This window comes from Rhinopithecus bieti, unplaced genomic scaffold (assembly GCF_001698545.2).
Source record: "Rhinopithecus bieti isolate Rb0 unplaced genomic scaffold, ASM169854v2 scaffold_9615, whole genome shotgun sequence".
Lineage (NCBI taxonomy): Eukaryota > Metazoa > Chordata > Mammalia > Primates > Cercopithecidae > Rhinopithecus > Rhinopithecus bieti.
The window spans coordinates 827,950-851,052 of NW_016806325.1; the positions used below are offsets into that span (position 1 = coordinate 827,950).

General features: G+C 38.6%; 1 long non-coding RNA gene across 2 annotated transcripts in view; it reads right to left on the reverse strand.

Annotated features, from left to right (window-relative positions):
* Nucleotides 1-627: 627 nt before the first annotated feature.
* The window catches only part of LOC108531837 (uncharacterized), a 103,939-nt gene continuing 81,463 nt past the window's right edge, over nt 628-23,103 (reverse strand). Inside the window, exon 5 of one of the 2 annotated variants that reach the window (XR_001886297.1) lies at nt 628-839. This is a non-coding gene — a long non-coding RNA (uncharacterized LOC108531837). Of the gene's footprint in view, nt 840-17,864; nt 18,972-23,103 lie in introns of those variants that run through there. The other variant, XR_001886296.1, reaches the window with a different exon arrangement.

A 23,103-nucleotide genomic window follows, 5' to 3' on the forward strand; every position in this document is an offset into this window, starting at 1 on the left:
TTCGCCTTTTCCCAGGAAGGGCAAATTGCTGTCTTTTAGTTTAACGTAAAATTTTTTTTAAGCAACAATAAAATTCCAGCAACTACAAAAAGATGATTCTTTAAAAATTCCAGCAACTACAAAAAGATAATTCTTTAAAAATATATATAATTTTCTATTCCTTTTCATTTTTGCCATATGATTTTGCCATTCACCTAGGATCTTTTCTCGTTTGGAACTTCACACTATTAAAAAATATAATTAATATCCCATTTTGCACATGGGTTAAAACTTCAGTACAAAAATCTTATTTGTAATTTTACATAACTATATAGCTACAATTATACAACACTATTATCTGTGAATTATTTTAATCTGTATTTTAACCTTTATCAAAAAGTATAGAATATACTAAGTTATTTAGATCAAAGTTGTATCACTAGATAGAAGATCTAGTCTCTATTTAGCATTGTTCCTGATTGGCATGGAGAAAAATGTGGAGATACATGTTTTTTTTTTTTTTTTTGCATATATGAGCTCTTTCAGACTTTTTAAAAGAAGTATTAGACCTACAGAAAGAAACCATTTCAGCCAGCACAGTTTTATTTTCCACACTTACATTGTCAAAAGCCATACTATCTTTCCCATTTTTGCATTTCTGTGATTGTCCAATTTGCCTAAATAAGAAAGTGTGAGCATCTGCCAGCACCCTATATAGTCAAAGCCTTCTCAGCGGATTCCATTTGCACAGGGTCTGCAGATTTAGAGATAGCAAGAAGCCAAAGGAGGGGATCTGCAGTTCAAACAGGGAAGAATCTTTGTTCTCCAAAGTTGGCATGGGATGGAGACTCAAGCCTAACCTGGGAATAAAAAGTGAAAATAGGATACAGTGATTAGAAGAACTAGGAAAGGCCTGTACCTTAGAACAGAACTACATAAAGGAGAAGCTGAATGTTTAACCAGTCCAAGTAATATGAGACTACTGAAACTACTCTTGATAATATTATCATGCTTACGTGTCCCAGGCACTGTGCTAAATTCATTACATTTTATAAGTGTGATCCTAATGAATTGTCTTCCTGACACTATCATAAAAACACTAATGTAATCTGCATTTCACAGATGAAAAAACTGAAGCTCCAAGGTGTTAGGTAACTTGCTCAGGATGATGAATTGAGTAAGAGGCAGAGTCAGATTTTAAACCTGTCATAACCCTTTACTTCTGACTTCTTTCTAAATTTTGTATATGGTTCACCTCAGAAATAAAAAATGTTCTTTGTTTTTGTTCCTCAACACTAGCCTCAGGTGGAGAGAATGGGATTAATCATAATTAGATTTATCACTGATAATGTATAGCCTGATTTTATTGGTTTACCAGTAAGTTATCTCTAAAAATATATAATAATTACCCACAAACGCACCACCAAAACCAAAGGCCAGAACCTTGACACCAAACTCCATCTAGTCTCCAGCATCCCAAACCCAAGCTCAGCTCATCAGGGATAAATATTATCCTGAACCCTGTGTTCCTTACTTCCTTGATTCATTTTAAAGTAGTATTTGTTGCATCTATATGAACTATAAAGGACATATTTTTAGTTCTGTTCCTTTTAACTTTGATTCATCTATGCTGTTTCATGTCTCTGTAGTTCATTATTTTTGATTGGTGTACAATATTCCCCAGTCTTGTTGATGGGCATTTGAGCTATTTCCTATTTTTTTTTTTTCTATAATAAATAGTGCCACTATACATGTTAAATCTTTGTATCCTGTTATTGGTATGTAACTTTCCTTTGAGTATCTACTTAGGGGCAGTATTTCTGGGGTGTAGGAGACATAGGAGATGTTCAACTCCAGGAGAAAATGTCAAACCAATACAAGATCCTATCAACAGCATTGAGATCCTGTTGATTCTTATCATTTCTAATACTTGATAATATCAGACACTAAAATTTTTGCCTACCATCTAAGTATAATATAGTATTTGTTGGCCAGGCGTGGTGGCTCACACTTGTAATCCCAGCACTTTGGGAGGCCGAGGCAGGTGGGTCACAAGGTCAGGAGTTTGAGACCAGCCTCACCAATATGGTGAAACCCTGTCTCTACTAAAAATACAAAAATTAGCCAGGCGTGGTCATGGGCACCTATAGTCCCAGCTACTTGGGAGGCTGAGGCAGGAGAATTGCTTGAACCCAGGAGGTAGAGGTTGCAGTGAGCTGAGACCGCGCCACTGCAGTCTAGCCTGGGTGACAGAGCGAGACTCCATCTCAAAAAAAAAAAATAGTATTTGTTGTAGTTTGGATTTGCTTTCCCTGACCACCAATGATGTTGTGTACCTCATCATTTATGTATTAGCTAAATATTTTTCTTCTTCTGTGGAAGACCCTAACCCTGTCCACAGAGGAGGTAAAATTAAAGCGGGGGCGGGGGGGGGAAGAATAACCTAACCCAAGGGCCAAATCCTTGCCAGAGAAATTGACCTTATTTTAGCCTTGGTTTTCAGTAACTCAAGAGTTAATTCAAGATCTAATAGAAATGGGATGGTAATCCTATTTTATAACAACATTTAATACATGCTTAAGGGTTGACTTACTGCCTTTAATTTTTTTTACTGTCTTTTTGCAAAATATCATCCCCATATTACATAACCAGACACGGAGGACCCTTTTACATTGTAAAATTATATTGCAAAGAATCCTCAGTTCTTAGTACCAAATTTCCCCAGAGCACACGAATTTCTAGGGGCTGTAGCAGTCCTGACTATCTGTTGCACAGATCAGAAGCATGCTGCCTGACTACAAAGGCTAACATGTGAAGAAGGGCTTTTGCCTTTATAAGGATGTCATAAGCAGTCTTTCATATAACAGGAAGTTGTTAGTGCATACAAATGCTATTTTAAAGTCTGGGAATATTTAATCATACCCTAATCTTTATTATTTATATTTCCCAATGCCAGTGTCCACAACTATTGTCCAAAGTGTGACAGAAACAAATCCTGTAGCAGGAAGCCCAGAGCCCACTCATGGACACCTGCTGCAACTTGAATCGCAACCAGTACTTGCAAAACAATGCATAAATGTGAACAAGTAAGTGTAGCCACTGGCCCTGCTTTACTAATAGAGAAGGAGATTACAACTCCACCTGCTACTCCTGATATTTTAGGTGACTCTGGAAGCAGAGGAAGAAATGGGAAAAGGACATAGGTAGTAAGAAATGTTAGTGGCGGTAAATCCATATGGATTTGCAGCAACCTCAATTCTTGCTTCCTCAGAAGAAAGAATTTGACCAAGGGGCATAAGGCAGAGGGAGAGTCTGAAGAAAGTTTTAGAAGAGTGAAAGTTTATTAGAAAGATTTTAGCAGTAATGAAAAGAAGCAAAGTACCTGGAAGAGGGCAAATGAGCAACTTGAGAGATTCAAGTGTGTGCTTTAGCCTTTAACTTGGGGTTTAATATGTTCGCATGCTTCCAGGGGTTGCGTCTCTTCTCCCGTAAGTCTTCCTTGGAGTAGGCTGTCCACATGCGTAGTGGCCTGCCAGCGCTTGGGAGGGACCGCATGTGCAGTGTGTTTACTAGAGTTGTGCACATGCTCACTTGAGGAATTCTTCTTTCACCAATGGAATGTTCCCAGAGGATGGTCATATGCCAGTTGAACTCTCCCATTTTGCTCCCTAGTGCGCATGCATGAGCCCACTTGGCCAACTCCTGAGATCTTTTCAGGAAGCTGCCGATCACCAACTTTAGATGTTTTGTTAATCTATTAGGAGACTGCCTTTCCCCTGGCACTGGCTGCAACCAATCATTAGGTTGGTGCAAAAGTAATTGCCGTTACTTCCAATGGCAAAAATGGCAATTACTTTTGCACCAACCCAATATTATTTTAGAGAGACAGTTTAACAACCACCTGACCACCACATGATGGTTGCCTGACATTCCTGGTGGTGAGGGCACCTCTCTGCCCTACTCATGTTTAACTATCTATTGTAACAGAAACAGAGTACAACCATAGACGAAAACAATAAATAAAGAAAGAAACTTCTAGAAGATAGCCAGAAAATTCTCATTTTCCCACCTAAAATAACAGATGCCTATAAAATTCTTCTTATTACAATAATATATAGCAGGGAGCATTTGCAAGAGAGGGAAACATGTAAGAGAAATTCCCCTCTGAAGCCCCTTGTACTGGAAAACTGGGCTTCAACGATTGAACTTGGAGAAACAGACATATCTCTGTAATTAATGTAATTCAGTTTTTTCCCAATGGTGTTTGTTAATAATATAGTCCAATCAGTGGTATTTTCTCCCAACTGGTGAAAAGACTCAGGCCCTTTACATATCACCTGGCTGTTTTGGGAGTTTCTAGGAGTACATAATCAAATCTGGTTGGAAAACTGTTAAGTTACTGAATTGCGATGTAATTCTTTCTTCTACTCCTAATCAGGGCCCTGTCACCTGTGTACCACAGGGTAACATTACCACCCTTACTGGGTACCTTATATTGTCAGCCCCTGCTGCTTTTTCTCCTGCATTCTGTCAGACACTACTGACACTACTCTGGATCTTGAAGTACCAGTGTTAAACTTGGCTTGCATTAAAGCAAAAGAAAACATTTCTCTCTCTCTCAATGTCAAAAATCAATGTTTAGAACTCTTAGGAGGAACTATCAGTCAATGGTTTTTAGCCTTTGGAGTAGAAAATAATATATGAAACACACATGTTAACTTTTAAAAGCAAAAAAAAAAAAAAAAAAAAACTGCACAAATGTGACCTTATTAAAATTAAGGTGTTACAATTAAGAAATTTGTCAACAGACACCTTAAATAGAACGGACAAATTATAAACTGAAAGAAGCTATTTGAAAGATACACAACCAACTAGGATTTGTTTAAAAATATGTATATATAAAAGTTCAATAAGTCAGTAAGGAAAGCACAAACAACCAAATAGAAAAATAGACAAAACATGAACAATCATTTCACAGAGGAAGAATCATATATGGGCAATAAACACATGAATTGATGTTCAATCTCAGTGATCCGGAATTATAAATTAATGCTACAATGAAGTACTATTGTGTACCCATTTGGTTGGCAACAGTTGCAGAGTCTGATAATACCTCATGCTGGAAAAGATGTACATCCACAAGGCATTTCATAAAGTTGCTGGTAGGAGTAAAAATTGATAAAACTATTTAGACTATTTTAGCATTAACTCCTAAAGTTGAACACTCACATACCCTTTGATCCAGCAATTTCATTGAGCATAAGCATATACTCAGTTTCTCTTGAGTATAACCACATACTCAAGAGAAAGTCTGCATGTGTTCACCAGGATATATACACACACACATATATACATATATGAGTGTTCATGGTTCACAGTAATGAAAACCTGTGTATTAGTCTGTTTTCATGCTGCTATAAAGAACTGCCCAAGACTGGATAATTTCTAAAGGAAAGAGATTTAATTGACTCACAGTTCATCATGGCTCACATCTGTAATCCCAGCACTTTGGGAGGCCAAGGCAGGCAGATCACCTGAGGTCAGGAGTTCGAGACTAGCCTGGCCAACATGGTGAAACCCCTTCTCTACTAAAAAATACAAAAATTAGCCTGGTGTGGTGACGTGTGCCTGTAGTCCCAGCTACTTGGGAGGCTGAGGCATGAGAATCACTTGAACCCAGGAGGCGGAGGTTGCAGTGAGCTGAGATCACATCATTGCACTCCAGCCTGGGTGACAGAGCAAGAAAAAAAATGAATTTTTTTCTTTTTGTTTTGAGATGGAGTTTTACTCGTTGTCACCCAATGCTGGAGTGCAGTGGCATGATCTCGGCTCACTGCAAGTTCTACCTCCTGGGTTCAACCGATTCTCCCGGGTTCGACCGATTCTCCTGCCTCAGCCTTTCAAGTAGCTGGGATTACAGGAGCCTGCCACCACGCCTGGCTAATGTTTTTTATGTTTAGTAGAGACAGGGTTTCACCATGTTGAGCAGGCTGGTCTCGAACTCCTGACCTCAGGTGATCTGCCCTCCTCGGCCTCCCAAAGTGCTGAGATTACAGGCATGAACCACCGTGCCGGGCCCAATTCATATTTTTAAATAAACATATAAAGTTTCTGAATGTTTTTAAATTTACATTGTCAAATGTGACAACCTTCCCTTTGAGGTTTCTTTTCTTACAAATCTTATTCCATAACAAGATCAAATAAATAAGAATCTATATTTTCTGTCATTTGCTTCGTGATTTCTTTTTAGTGTATAACTATTTTACCCATCTTGATTTATTTTGGTATATGATATTAAATGGAAATCTAGTGAGGTTTTTATTCAAATAAATAACCAATTTTTCTGACATCATTTATTGGATATTCTCTTTCCAATGTGATTTGTGATATCACCTTGATATATACTATATAATCTTTTATAGTATGATCTATTTCTGGGCTATCTTGATTCACTGAGCAGTCCGTACTTCTGTCAGCACCACACTGATTTAGGTGGCTCACATCTGTAATCTCAGCACTTTGGGAGGCTGAGGAGGGTGGATCACCTGGAGTCAGGAGTTACCAGCCTGACCAACATGGTGAAAACCCGTCTGTACTAAAAAAATACAAAACTTAGCTGGGCGTGGTGGTGGGTGCCTGTAATCCCAGCTATTAGGGAGGCTGAGGCAGGAGAATTGATTGAACCTGGGAGGTGGAGGTTGCAGTGAGCTGAGATTGTGCTACTGCACTCCGCCTGGGCAACAGAGGGAGACTCTGTCTCAAAATCATAAATAAATAAATAACCAAATAAAATGGCTTTAAAATACAATTTCATATGTAGAAAGTTCTTCCTCTCCTCCCACAATTACCTTCTTTTTTCAGAAGGTGTTTTTCCATTTATTCTTCCAGATGAGACCTGTTCTTTAGTTTAAATTAGTCCTCTGGAGAATATCAGATATAAATAAGAAAGAAATTCAAAATGCAGGTTAAGACACCATAAAATTTATATCCATGTCATATTTGCAAGCTGAACTATCCATTTTATTTAGAAATGTTTTCTCCTTTATTTGGATATACACTGGAATTAATTATTCATTATTGATTTATACTAAAATTGATTATCTCTTAACTATGTTAATAAAGTAGCATAGCATGCCTGGATAAAAATATTACCAGAAACTTATTTTAGTTAGTATCTATGACTTCTTCCCTCTTAAACTTTTCACCAGAGCTATCAGAAAAAAAGCCAAAGAGAAAGTTTCAATTTTTTTCTCTCTTTTTTTTTAACCTTCTTTTGTAGAGGTGACAACAAATCCCCAAATCAGTTGATGATACAGCCAGTGACCTGTCAGTCCTGTATAATTCTCCTACCAAAAAATATTCCCTAAAAAAGTACACAGTAGAAACTATGGACAGAATCTGAGACAGGATCTCGCTCTGCTGCCCAGGCTGGAGTGCAGTGGCGCAATCTCTGCTCTCTGCAACCTCCACCTCCCAGATTCAAGCAATTCTCCTGCCTCAGCCTCCCAAGTAGCTGGAATTATAGGCGCCCATCAGCACGCCCAGCTAATTTTTGTATTTTTAGTAGCGACAGGGTTTCACCATATTGGCCAGGTTAGTCTTGAACTCCTGACCTCAGGTGATCCTCCCATCTCAGCCTCCCAAAGTGCTGAGATTACAGGCATGAGTCACTGCACCCGGGCAGAGCAGAAACTTTAAAGCCACCTATCAAATATTTATTTATATTCTTTTCTTTGGAATTAAAGAAATCCCAAATATAAGAATAGGTTTTAGAGCTTCCATTGCAAATTCATTTTCAAGGGTAAAATATGATAGGATAGTTTAAAAGGAACATCTAGTCAACTAGCCACTCTCTCCTCCAGGGAAGGAATTTCTTCTACAACACCTCATGGCCAATAGATGGTTTCCTTCTACACAAACACTTTTAGTAACTTGTGACTTTCTAGCCAACACCCAGCTGTTGGAGTGAAAAATCTAAAAATAGAAATTATTCAACAAAATCACTCCAAATTTGCTTAAATGGAAATAACCTGAGATGCTCTGTAATCCAAAATAACAACTCTGGAAATAATTGCTGATATGTTTATTGATGCTACAATATTGGGGGATCCAAGGTAGAACCCTGTGGAAAAGAAGAAACTCAACCATCACCAATCAATACTAGCAAACATTTAAGCAGCACAGGCTACAAATAAAGCTCTGAACAAGACACGAACTTGAAAGAAGCCCATGACAGAAGCCTTGCTCTTGAGATGCTTACAGCCTGAGAGGTCAGGGCACACAGACACTAACCCAAGGTCACACAACATTGATGCCAAACAAGTATCAGAAGAAATAAATCTTTGCTCTATGTTTTGTGAACCCATTCATTTGTGATTCCATTTTGCCTCCTATTCTTGTTTTCCTTTTGCCTGAATGTTCTGAGCTTTTTATTTATTTAGCCTTGCTGGATTATATGCATCTTATTCAGCCACTTTAGAGATAAGGTGGATGCACTACTCCAGAGTACAGCAAAGTAGTCAGGAGCTGAGATACAGCTTATCCACCAGTTTCTATAAAATACGCATTCTGGCTCAGGGTCAACTGAGTTGTCCCTAGCCAACTGCTATGTCTTCTCAAAGTCACCACTCACTGACATCAGACTGCTTAGCTGCATCATATTCACTTGGCAAATACTAATCTCATCACTCGAAATTCAGTTCTGAAAACCTGTACTGGGACTGAAGCAGGGCTCTTTGTGCAAAAATAAACCAGGCATTTCAAAACATTTAAAATAAAATAGATGAAAATGTTGCAATATTACTTTTCAGACATTTCCTTTGTCTAATTTGCTTTTCATTCACTAGTTTGCATTTTCTAAAAGGACTTATATTTTTATGATGTGCATGACTTCCACACTGCCCACAATCAATGTCAAATGAAAGACCTAACTTGTTACCTAGTCCTCTGCCTACTAAAATAGTGCTGTCTAATCAGGCATCTCTCTGCAGGAAACAGGCCTTCCTACAGCAGGAAGCAGAGGAAAGAGGACTGGAGACAGCAATCCCAGCGGCTTTTTTGCCAGAAAGGACAAAATGGCTCTTCTGGCAACTCCTGACTCAGGAAATCGCTGAATTAAGTAGTCAATCTGCAGAGTAATTTAGCATGTCATCTGCTTCCTGGCAACAGATATTTGGAAGCATTTTTATTTTAATTCATCTCTGTCATCATCGGGGTTAGAGCTGCTTCTCTCTGAGGACCTCAAGGTCAGAGATTTGGGACCTCAAGGTCAGAGATTTTTCTGTAGTTCCTATAGAGCCAGTTCTTTGAGCTTCTTCTTGCCCTGTCTAGGCCCCAATAGGCTCACTTCTCCTTTGATTTTGGTCAGGTCAAGCAGACCCCTGTCATCAGAGCTAAATATAAGTTGTATGTAGGTGGGTGGAGGCCCTTGCAGTGGATTCCCTGGAAAATACACTTGTACGTGTGCAAAAGAATGAAGGTGCAATTGCCTGCCCAGGAGTTGCAGAAGCATCATTGCCTGTGGGAGACAGGAAAGGAATTGAGAGGTCAGCAACTCCGGCTCTCATTCCTGCTTCATCAAGGACTTTCTGTGTAATGTTGCACAAATAATTTTCCTTCCCACTCCTCCACTTCTCTATTTTAGGCATGAACAAACATCAGTCATCTTCCTCATTCGCAGACATTAAAGAGAGTTAATGTGAGCATGTTACAAACAAATAGCCCTAACTTCACACATTGGGGAGACCCGTAAACATATGCTGTGGGTGATCATTCTTTATGTGGATAGAGCAATTTCTTACAGCTGGTGAACACATGTGTCCACAAAATCCCTAAAAGGAATGTGTGTAAAATAGATGCACCAGGACCATGCAATTCTTACTGTACAAATACATTTACAGATTGTTACTATTTGGGAATAACGATGGCTAAATCCAGGTGAGGGTAATAATGCATCAGGAAGGTAATATTTTTTATCTGGGGCAGAGATCACTTTGTTCCTGTCTTAGCAGGGGCTCTCTATGGCTTCGGCAACAGGGCCCAGAAATGCATGTCCTGACATTGCAAAAGGCAAAATGGAGATCTCAACCAAATATTCATGAAGCACTCTGTTTGGAGTCTCCCAGCATCAAGCCCCATATCTTCGAGAAAAAGCTAAACTAAGTTTTTTACATACCTTTATTGCCTTTGACTCTCACAGCAACTCTGTAAAGTCAACAGAATTATCCCAGTTTCACAGATAATGAAAATGAAGCTTAAGAAGGCCAAATAATATTCCCATAGATCATATAGGCATTAAGGGGTGGGACTGGGATTTTTAATCTGTCTGATCCCAAAGTCCATCCTCTCACCCTGTTTCTATTAGATGATGCTATCTTCCATGTACTGTATCTGTTATGCTCTATATGCCTAAGTTTTCTAATCTGTAAAATGGGAATAATATCTCACTAATGAAAATCAAGAGATTACCTATATGAGGGCATTTTACAGAAATGTAAATTGTTATTCTAATAGTAATTCCACATTCATCTCTTCTACTGTCAGCCTCATTATTATAAACACATGTGAAAAGTTTATACTGGGCCAGTTACATGGACCTTGCTTGGCACATAACTGAAATGTAACTTTACATTTCATTGACTTTAAGGGATTTACATATTTTAACCCAGTTCAACTATATTTTGAAGTGCTGCATCTCAGGAGTTCTTATAGATATCTAATTCCATATGAATCACTGATCTACCTTTTTATTATTGTTTCAAAAGTCTTATTTAAAATTCACATACTTTTAAGCACTGTCATATTCTTTATGAAAAATCTTGCATAGAAATCAGATGATAGCTAGGTAGATGTGACTTCAAATTCATGGATAAATATCAAAACAGGAGACTAGTGGAATACATAGAGAGATCTGTTCATGCCCTGACTTTCTTCTAATTGTCTGTAATCCTGACCTTCCCAGTAGACAGAGAGGAATGATATACACAGAACTTGCCCTGCCCTTCAGGAAACATGGGTAAAACCTAAATAAAGATTGTTTGTGTATGATTATAAACAATTTGCTATTCAAATTCAATAATGGCACTCGGTAGGCAAACTATCCTGAAAACTTTCCTATTAACAACTAAATTCCAAAGTTTAGCATTTCAAAACCACATAATCTGAATACATTTTTGAACCATCTGATGGAAAATTATATTGATTCCACATGTGCAGAGCTTGTAAGTAGCTCGATAATTCCTTCACTCTTTTCAGACACACGCTAACGGCCTCTTTTTCTTTCCCTCGTAGAAAAGTAGGCTATTTTTCCAGGGTTGGGAGAATGTGGAGGAGGGAGGGCTATAATGAAAGTATGTAATTCACTCAGGATTTGTGGGGCAGTATTAGAGATTATGGAAAGATTTGCTTCACAGAATACAGTTCCTATGGAGAAAAAAGACTCCCATTACATCAGGAATTAGCACACAGCCATATAACAAGCTGAACTTTTTGTTTTGTTTTTTTAAAAAAATCTCTGAGTTATACTGTATGCTTTTCTAATACTGATAGAAAACAGTTTTGGCAAAGTGGACTAAATAAATAGAACAGCGCCTTATCTTTTAAAAAAAAATCTATATTCAGGAGCTATTCTCCTTCGCATTTTGAAATTCTTTAGCTGGAGAAATGCTGGGTCATGAGACACAGGGTCATAGCATCTGGGTTTGATCCAGACGTTGTGATCTCTAAATCATCTTATGCCTTTGAATACATTCCAGCACCACTGACTCTACCAAGTATTTTCTAACTTATGGGTTCCCACCACACACGCTCTGTGACTGAGTTAATAATGGTACTTACAGGGTTGTTGGGAGGATGAATCCAGTAATGCCTAATATGTAAAGCATAGAACCTTGCCAGAATGTAATAACTGTCAGGTAAACATTCATTTTTAGTTTTGCTGTTATCACTGCTTAAATAATGGTTGCTAAATAATGGAACCTTCCATTTCAATGTCAGTGTCATATCATTTAAAGGTAATCAGAGTGGAACTAATTACATAGCCTCCTGAGGTATGAACACACAAATATCTTCAAAATCTTTTTCATTTACTCTCTAGCATCTGAGCTCATGTGCTATCATAAATCAGTGTAATTTCCTTTATTAAGAAAGGCCAGTGGACAGCCCCAGTGTGGAAACATTCCCTACAGGCTCCCTGGGTACTATGAGTGGATGAAGGCACTGGTGAGTTTCGTAAGTCAACCTTGTAAAACCCCTGAAGATGAAAAAAGTACATGACAAAGGGCTACGGATCTTCTCTCTGTCCTTGAGGCTCCTCCACGCTTATGAAAACACTTTCTGTAACAGATAAATATTATTCACACTGTAAACAAAAATCTTTTGAAATTGTTTTAATCAGGCTTGGGGTGATTTTCTTTTTTTTTTTTTCATCTTGAGATGGAAACAGAGAGATTTCTGTTCAAAGAAATTATTGTTCCCCTTCAGAAGTCATGGGAAGTACAGGGTCAAATGATGAAAAAACCACAGCCCCAGTCTCAAGGTTTTCTAAGTCTTATTCCTTAGACAAGATACTTAGCATAAAATTTTACTGACACTGAACCAGGTTTAATTTCAGAAAAGTAATCATCCACATACAAACATTGTTTCAGCAGGTTTTCTTGCTCAATTGAAATTCATTACACAACTATTTGACTCTCTCTGAAGGACCAAAAATCCAAGCAACTGATATGTAAAACGAATGCTTACTATGGGCCAGGCACTGTTCCAGGTGTTTTATTATATTACATAATTTAATCCTCACAACAGTTCTATGAATGTCATTATTGTCTCCATTTTATAGGTGAGGAAGAAATACAGACACCTTAAATAACTTGCTCCAAATTACACAGAGATAGTACATGATGGAGTTAGCATTTAAACCCAAAAAGTCTAGCTCCAGAGTCTTTAATGTTAACCACTCAACGGTATTTTCTCTTTTTATTTTCTAAAATGAAAGTTAATATCTTCAACATTGGCGACATCACATGGCATGCTTCCACTATAATAAAACTTTTCATGTCTCCCTTTAGAATGCAGTTGAAGGTATCCCAGGAGCCTAACTTATTAACTTAACAAGGTTTGAGTCCAAGACCTTTCTGTGTCTACATCACATCAGTCAATCCATAAATGTTTATTTTCAGCTGTTTTAAATGTTTCAGAGAACATTGCTTAGTCTAGCCTTTTCTTTGCAACAAATACTTTTCACTAGGGTAACAACTACCAAGGATCTTTAAAAGGTACACTTTTAAAGGCATTTGATGCTAGCCTTTACAGATGCAGTGGAGTTAAACGAGTTAATTTTTACACTCTGTCACCTTCTCCTTCGGAGTATTAGTACTGTAAGTCGGTGGCTTGAAACATATTGCTATTCATACAGTAGGAAGTTATGTTGCTCACTCTATAATTATTTCTGCAGAAACTCTAAGTACAATAGACAGCTGCAGGGGTGTCAAATCAATGATTATAATACATAATAGAAAATATTTATTGGTGAATAGTTTTTATCAAATGTTAGAAATAACCTGCCAAGCTATTTATAGGCCCCAGTATCCCCTACTTACTTCAGAGGTTAGGGCTTCCCTTTCAGTTGCTATAAACACAGCTTCCTCCCAAGACTCTGTTTATATGTCTGCTTGTCAACCCCGCGCCAGACACTGGCGCTCCCTTTTTTACCGTCACTGCTCCCTCATCCTGTTTATAGGACAGGGAGGATGACCACGGATGCAGAATTATTTTAACTCACCAAAGCCTTGGAGAAACTAGCCAATTTTGTTTGTTTTAAGATGACTCATTCTTCAATTGAGTCTTTAACTTAATATTGCTGTTCCAACAGCTAGTCACATAAAACGCATTGGCCTAAGCAAACGTGTTACCATTATTTTAAGACAAATTATACCAAGCCCAGATACCAAGAGTCACAAAGCTCCCTTGATGTCCTCGAAGAATAATTTACACTATAAACTAGGGGCAAAAGATCCTTTTATTTTTCCCAGTGAGTCTTGTTCGAATTGCCTGTGGAGTATTTTTCTTTAAAGAAATTAGTACCTGCTTGGGCCCCACGTCAGACCAATTAAAACACGATCTCTTTTCAAAAGCTTCCCTTTGATTCTATGGTGCAACAAGGATTATAAACCACTTCTCAAATGTCATTATTTATTGCAAACCACTAAACAAATGGGTTAAGTATGTTTGGATCAAATAGATGCAGTGCTGATTTTTACCGAAACCTTCCAAACAGTGTTGATGTCATGAAATGACCACACTGGTTGAATATAGAAAGCAGTCCTCAGGCATAGAGGACTGCATTGTTTTCAGTTCACCCTCACTGCAGCCTAGACCCTTTAAAGAATGAGGTAAACATGTTAAAGGTTAGCTTTCAGAGCCTCATTAGCATAAAGAAGAAATTAGGTTTTGATCCTGATGATGAAATTCCACTTAAAGGAAAGAATTAGGACACACTCTTGAAGTTAAAGGCAACTCCCTCTACAGATCAAAAGGCAACCTTGAAAAGAAATTATATAATGTCTTCAGTGTAAGTAAGACAGGGCTGATCAGATATTAGAGCTCAGAGGTCCTGTCTCTCGGGATGCCTTCCACCCACCCTTGTGTATGAAACAAGGATCTTTAATGAAGCACACTGCAGCTGAAAATCAATTCAATTCAATACTGAGAAACAGCAAGGCAGGCCTCAACAGCGGGTGCTAGTCTGGTGCTCATAGCTAGCCTTCGTGCCCTCCTGTTGGATGCAAACAGTTCCACAGAACATCAACACTAGACAAGGCCACTCCGTGACCATGATGGACCAGGACAAAAACAAGACCACTCCATAATAATATCTAAACACAAAAACATGAACCTTGTCGGAGCAACAAAAATAACCCAAATTCCCCTATCCTAATGAATCTGAGGGACAGCTGCTGTTTTACCAATCACAGCTTTAGCCTCAGTCTAGTTGTCCTTCCTTCTAGATAGGATGGGTTAAAATACCCAAACACAGAATTAACTGTACTTCCTGGCACTGTTCAATCCAGAGCAAAGCCTCATTTTCTAAAACTCTCCCTCAAGTCTCCTAACACAAGCTCAAATCATACAGTTAGTCACATGGTATGTGTTCTCCCTCATTGCAAGGAGTCATGAACTGACCTTGCTCAAGTATATGTGTGTTCCTCGTGGTCTCCATCTGGAGGGCATTGGCAATGTTTTCATTAGATACCTAGTATATGCCCCCTTCAAGAATAAAAACATATAAGATAGACCTTAGTATTCGAAGTTTTCAAATGGGTTGGGAAGATATCAAAGGAGTGGAACATAATCACATAATCAAGGCTATGTGTGTACACTGGCAGGGAAGTGTTAGGTATTCTTGGAAATTGTTAGGAAAGCAAGACAAAAGCTGTGCTTTGGGAGGGGGACAGAATTAGAAGGAAGGAGAGGAACACAGGGAATGGTATTACACTCTGTACTGTTTCACAATTTAGGGACCTAGATTTACTCTTGGTAATTTACTCAACAGTTTCATCTGTTAGCATTTTACCCCATATTTTTCTTGAGAGTGAATAATTTTGGTTGAAGAAAGGCATCTAATATGGTCTTCTAACTTTTCAAATTCTTCTTCCATGTTCTGAAGAGAGAGAAATGATGTCTGGTTCATTGTTTAGCCAAGTCCTGGAAACACAGTACAGGAATAAAATAATGTCTGTATTCTAAGATTGTACTGGATTCATGACACATAGAATAAAAAAAAAATACATGAAAAGGTCACTGTTGATGTCATCTAGGGAGATGCATATAGTGTTTGATTATTCAGTTGACTAGTGAATTAGGCCAATGAAATAATCCCAGTACCAACTGCAGTTGTGTGACAGTTTTGTTCCTCTCTCTCCCTCTGTCTTCCATTCCAGAGATTCATTGGTTTAGATGATCTGTCAAACAATACATCTTTGTGTTTCTCAAACAAATAACATCTACATATTTTGTATATTCAGACACTACTTTATCCTTTCTGCAATTCAGTGGATTTTTTAAAAAATTAAGTTATGGAAATGTCTCTCTTTTTTCCCTCCAAATGAAGCTTCATGGAAGCCATGATAGGAAACAGAATAAGAAGTGCTCTGGTTGAAGCAGGGTAGGGTGGGAAGACCCAAAGTCACTCTCCCACCCCACCTCGGTGCTCTGGAAGCCCTCTGAAAAGTTTCTAGGACTTCAAAGAACACAATGCTAAAGGAGTTGCTCTGCTCAACCACCTTCATAGCTCAAGGCTATGGTGTCTATACTTGCATGTCAAATTGGTGTCTCAAACTTTTATACCTACAGAAGAACATCTGTCCATCCTACTTGTCTCCCTAGCCCCAGCATCCCTGCTTTCAGTAAATAACACTATGCTAGCATCCTCATGGGTATTAGGACCCAAGACCCTGCAGCAGAGAAAATTTGGAAGACCACAAGTCAAGAGCCTCTACTGTGTCATATGATTTGTTATGACAGTGTATCAAATTGATTTTCATCTCAATCTTTCCGGTAAAACTTAAGGTGATGGAGTCGCCTAAAGCCAAAGTAAAGCAGTATATGAAATCCCCTCTTAAAATAATGATGAGATTTTGGTGCAATTATGCTTCTTTTAGGGTAGAGAGGCAGTAAGAAAAATCTCAAAGACGCTATGAAGAAAAGAATAAACTTTAAAGTGTGCATTTTTAAAATCAAGTGTCTCCTTTTCTAAAAGTATCTTTTCTGCCAGGTCTCAAAAGTAAATGCTGAATATACTTCAAATTGGTGGGTCCATCAAAGCCCAAAAGAACGAATATAATGTTCTAAAACACAAGAATTTTCTTTTAAAATGTTTTAATTTTATGGGTACATAGTAAGTATATACATTTATGGGGGATATGGGATATTTTGATACAGGCATATAACGTGCAATAATTACATCAGGGTAAATGAGGTATCCATCACCTCAAACATTTATCCTTTGTGTTATGAAAAATCCAATTCTACTATTTTATTTTTAAATGTACAATTAAATTATTATTGACTATAGTCACTCTGTTGTGCTATTAACTACTAGATCTTATACATGCTTTCTTTTCATCAGTACCATTTCAAGCCTAGGACGATTATTTTGGCCAAATAACAACAGCAGCAGATATCATTTGTTATTATTCTCCCTATTTTCAGAGAAAGAAAATGAGACTTAAATATGTTCAATGTCTTGCCCAAGCCCAAACGGCCAGTAAGCGACAAGGCCCCTGGCCATCTGTGGCACCATCACCTACGCAAATCATATTCTCTTTGGTTCCCCTCTGGTTTGAGCCTCCTTGATCTGCACCTATTTGATCAGCTGTTACTTCTCAGTCCCTTTGGGAAAGCTACAGAAAATTGCTATTTTTCCTGAATTGTTTCTTTGTATTTCTAATCTCCTTCCAAAGATTTGGCCAGTTACAAGAAACTGGGAAGTTACAAAGAAATAAACCCCAGATGAATCCCACAAAACATGTATCCTTCAAGTTATTTGCTCTACTACTCAAAAAAAAAAAAAAAAAAAATGCCCGGTGCGGTGGCTCATGCCTGTAACCCCAGCACTTTGGGAGGCCGAGGCGGGCAGACCACCTGAGGTTAGGAGTTCAAGAGAAGCCTGGCCACTGTGGTGAAACCCCGTCTCTACTCAAACTACAAAAAAAAAAAAAAAACTAGCCTGGCATGGGGGTGGGTGCCTGTAGTCCCAGCTGCTCGGGAAGCTGAGGCAGGAGAACTGCTTCAACCCAGGAGGCAGAGGTTGCGGTGAGCCAAGATCGCGCTATTGCACTCCAGCCTGGGGAACAAGAGCGAAACTCAATCTCAAAAAGAAAACAACAAAAAAAGAGGAATAATAGTGGTCTAGCATAGCATGCTGGTTTAAAGGATTTAACATCATGTCAAACTGAGATATCTTCTCAGCCAGTTCTTAAAGAAATGTCTGTGAGGTAACAGGAGGGATATTGAACTGCTGTTCCCTTACTCAACACTCATTGTGCAGGAGCATTTCTGGAGATGCATTCATCACTCAGTGGTGGCCTGATTTACATTTCTATTGGAGGATATCTTGGAGCATTAGCTAAAAGACAGGATAAACCACTGGTTCCAGGACAGTGAGTGAGTGAGGAAATAGTTGAATCACATCAAATTGATAGTTTTTTTTTTCTACTGAATTCAACCATCTATGGGTTTTACTTCTCTAAATCTGTTCCTGTGCATAGTCACAGCCATATTTAGGAATCAAATCCATTTTTCATTTCGAGGCTCTTGATTCCTGATTCATCTCAGTCCACATACCCTGGCAGGAATCCACTTACACACACAGGCAGTGCTGCAAATGTTGCTTAGTAAATTAGATGTTTGGAGCGCCAAACACACTTTCCCCATACAAATTGAGTTACAGATGGTGGTTCGTTATCCAGTCCAGGTAGCAAATGGCTATGTAGACAAAATCCAGGTGTACGATGATCATAGATGCTAAGCTTGCTTTCTAACAGTTTCTACGGAAAAGAGAATTGGAGGTGGGGGCCTGGACATCTCCCACCTTGCGGACACAGAGACCTCTCTGCTTCTCAGCGTGCTGGGGCTCCGGGATGCTGGTGGGAGCTTTTTCAAGGGAGACGAGTTGCTTCTCTGGGGTTTCTGAACACGGTGACAAGCAGCAGTAGTCTGTCCCCAGGGCTGGAGGGCACCACAGGGGTGATGCTCACTCCAGAGAGAGGCAGGAGTGGGCGGTGAAGGGAGATGCTGTGGTATGTGGCTATTCTCCAGCTGCTCAGTGTGCTAAAGACTGCAGGGGAGAGAGGCTACCTCAAATCAGGTCACAGTTCTGTCCTTGAGGAGAAGGGGATACAGGATATCAGCAGGCAAACAGCAGTCTCCAACCCCACACGTGTAATTACAAAAAGGTTAACTCAAATCTAGATGTCATTCAGAGGGCAACACAAGTCCTAGAATAAGAAAATTCAACATAAACTTTTGCTCCTGAAAGCATATAGCTTTAAGAATCAGGAAATAACAACATCCGGTAAACTCCCAAAGTATTATAGATAGTTCCTTTTCCTAGCGGTCAGAAGGGATGGCAGGGGAATACATTTTGCCATCGCTTGCATTAAGAGAGGCCCTCCACTTCCACTCTTAATTGACTTGTTTAGGATTCAGTTCTTCCTCTGCTCTGATTTCAAACTATTAGAAGCAAATGAAAAGAGCTAGGTTGTATCAAATTTGCAAGTGTTTTCCAGTGGAAACACTGCATGCTTTCTCATTCTTTCTCTCAGGAATCTGCAAGCAAATCACATCTGACAGCCGACCTCAACTGAATTTTTCTATTTCTTATTTTGGGTGAAAGGAAGGGGAAAATTTGACTTATGATAAAATAGGAGCATTTAATTTCAAATTTTCCCATGGTATTCTATATAGCGGATGCTTCTCTATTAGTATATTCTACCACTGATGGGAGAAGGAGGAATCAAGAATAATGGGTTTCTGGTTTGAGTGCCTAGGCAGATAGAGGAGAAAATGAAAATTAGTACAATATTAGACATATTTAGTTCATGGTGCCTATGGGATATGAAAGCAGTTAAGCAAATCTGAATAAATGCCTGGCACTCAAAAGATATATCTAGCTGGAGTTACTCTGAAAGTCATAAGGATGTAAATATCAAAGTCTGGTGCAGATGTGACTGCCCATAAAAAGAGAGAAACAGGGCCAGGAGCTGTGGCTCACACCTGTAATCCCAGTACTTTGGGAGGCTGAGGCGGGCGGATATCCTGAGGTCGGGAGTTTGAGACCAGCCTGGCTAACATGGTGAAACCCTGTTTCTACTAAAAATACAATCGTGCCATTGCACTCCAGCTTGGGCAACAAGAGCGAAACTCCATCTCAAAAGAGAGAGAGAGAAAGAGAGAGAAATAGACAGAACCTTAAAAGAGAGAGAGAGAGAAACAGACAAACAGAACCTCAGAGAGCACCAGCATCTAGAACACTGCTCCTCAAACCTGAATGTGCAAGTGGATCACGTGAGGATCTTTTTAAAATGCTTGCAGTTTCCGATTCAGTAGATCTGGGGTGAGGCCTGAATTCTACATTTATAATAAGAGCTCCCAGTGTTGCTGATGCAGCTTGTTCTTGGGCCACACTTGGAGTCCTATGGAATTTGAGGACAGCAAGTACAGAAAACACAGGAAAATGGACCTGAAGAAGGATTAGAGATGTGAAAAAGAAAAACAAATAATCAAATGAAGCAAACCCAGGGACTGGGGCTGTGGAAGCTAGAAGAAGAAAGGGTTCCAATAAGAATGTGACCATATGGGGAGCCAAATAGAATCCCAAAAAACACAATCCTGAATGCCATTATCCTTAATGCTGAAATCCCAAAAGATCAACATCCCGAAAATGTCATTCTGAAAAATTCTAAAAAAATCTTTAAAGGTTTTATTTATATTTTTAAAAAGGGATTTATTTGAGAACATATAAAAACATGACAAAACACTTCATAGGCCACTTTACACAATAAACTAGGCAATAATAACGTATGTATTTTTGCAAGCATAAATACTCAGGTATACCATGACAGTCGCACTGGGATAAGAGTTATGAGCAGACAAACCATATCCATAAACAGATCAAAAAGGGAAATGTATAAATACATAATCACTATGGTTGGAAATTGTGTGTACTCAGCTTTATAACTGTTGTCATCTAAAATATTGTGATGAGCAATCTAAGTCTTTTGATGAGATTGATCAAAAACCGAGGTAAGTCTCACCATGTACGCAATCACCCAAAGAGCCAAGATCTCGAGAAAATTTTTCTTGTATAAATGCAGATGTACGAAAAGGACATCTCTTCATTGCTGAGGAAGTTTCAACATCTATACATGCACAACACTTACACAAAGTCAACATTGTAGTAACACACTTTGGTGGAGTTAAATTTGCAAAAAGTGCATAAAACAAATTCAAACTCTCTAAGAGTCTCCACATGATTTCTACCACCAGTTTTGGAAATGATGCAAAGATGAACACACACCAAATAGCAAAAAAAAATATATATATATATATATTGCTGACAACTTACAGTCAGTAACTTTGCTAGCTTCTTCAGGCAAATGCAGTTTTAATTCATAAAAAGCTCCCGGAATGTCATCAGCTAGAAGGAATGCCAATGAAGGCAAATGACTCATTTTTAAACTGACGTTTTCGTCATTGTCATTCTGCATGACCAATAAACTCATCTGGATTGTCCACCAAATGCATTGGCCTAAATAGAAAAATCAAACTATCTGGTAACACTTTGAAACTCAATTTTAGGAGCCTTGATTGTACCTAATTCCAAATCAGTCATTATGGTTTGGAGATTCAATTGAAATATATTTTCTTCTGCAAAGTCCTCCAAGTCTTTAAATAACTACTTATAAAGTGTTTTGATTTTTCCAGTCATTAATATCTATGAGTTAATAAGTTCTAGAATTTTCTAATCCAACAGGGGCATGAATTGTATATACTTGATTAAATTAAAAAAAAAAAAAGCGGGGACAGTTTTGAAAGTACCATCCATTCGCTAAAGTGAGGCATGTGCTAGTTTTTCTATGTCAGATTTAGTGGTGATTATAAGAAGTCTGTTTTCTTTGACAGTCAAATCCCTAATCAAAAATAGTTCACCATTTAATGTACTTTGCAACACTGGAGGAACCTTATAACACAAGTATCTTCTGTTCAGAAGGTCACTGAGCTTGCCAAGTTCTTTTTATTCTCTTATGATGAGTGTCTTTCGAAGGCAAACATGGTGCTATGTGTGAAGGGGCAGAAGTTGTACCTGATGGAGTAATTTGGCAAAGGAGATTTATTATATTTTTTATCTGCATTTTCACTTCTTCTACGATCTTCAAAACACTCTCTGCACTTGTATTTGAAGATTGGTTGTGGTCTACAAATTTTATATGTATATGCTATCCATTTGAAAGTCTGGCTATTGCTTGGCTGTCATAATTAAGTGATTTTCTGCTTTCACGGCACCAATAACAATTAGCTTTTAAACTTTTTTCTTTCATCATTAAGTAGCCTCATATACTTATCACAGCCTTCCTACAAAGGAACAGTTTCACAAATCTCTTTCATTGTGTTGTGAGAAATATATTAAGTAGGTTGTGAAAGTTGTCAGAATCAAATGGAGTCACTCATGTCAAGAAAACCCTAACAAACACAGCCAGGGAAGACCACGAAAGGAGGGTTCTCAAGCTTGTACGCCTGATCATGGAAAAGATTACAAAAACCACAAAGTTGCACAAAAGTCATTGCAACTTTAAACAAAAAGTACTTCTGCAAGGACATCTGTCCAGAAATTGCCTACTTGACTTCAGACTGTCATCACACTTGTTATTGATCTTTGTAGTCAAGGATAATTATTTCAAAACAATTATGTAAACCTCCACATTTTTTTCCTTTAAAAATCTGTGTCTTCCTTTACCTCCCTGAATACACACATAGTATTCTGTGGCATGCATGTTCACGTTGCAAAGCTCTATTCCCAAATGAACATCTTTTCTTTCAGAGAGCCTCTCTCTGTTACTTAGGTTGACAAAGAAATGGTATTTGATTTCCCCAGTACCAAATTTGTATTAGTCAGGGTTTTCCAGAGAGACAGAACCAATAGGATAGGAATGTATATATATGAGAGAGGGTTTATTAGGGGAATTGGCACCTCATGTGATTGTGGTGGCTGCAAAGTTCGATGACAGGCCATCTAAAAGCTGGAGACCCTGGGATGCTGGTAGCGTAGCTCAGGCCAAAAGCCTCAGGATCAGAGTGGCCACTGATGTAAGTCCTGGAGTTCAAAGGCCAGGCCAGCAAGTCAATCCCGGCTCTCAAACAGAGACTAATTCACCTCTTGTATTTGTTTTTCCAGGCTCCCAGCCAATTGAATGGTGCCCACCAACACTGCAGCAAGATCTTCCCTACTTAATCTACTCAGACTTACACACTAATCTCCTCCAGAAACACCCTCACAGACACACCCAAAATAATGCTTTACCAGGTTTCCAGATATTCCTTAATCCAGTCAAATTGACACTTAAAAATTAA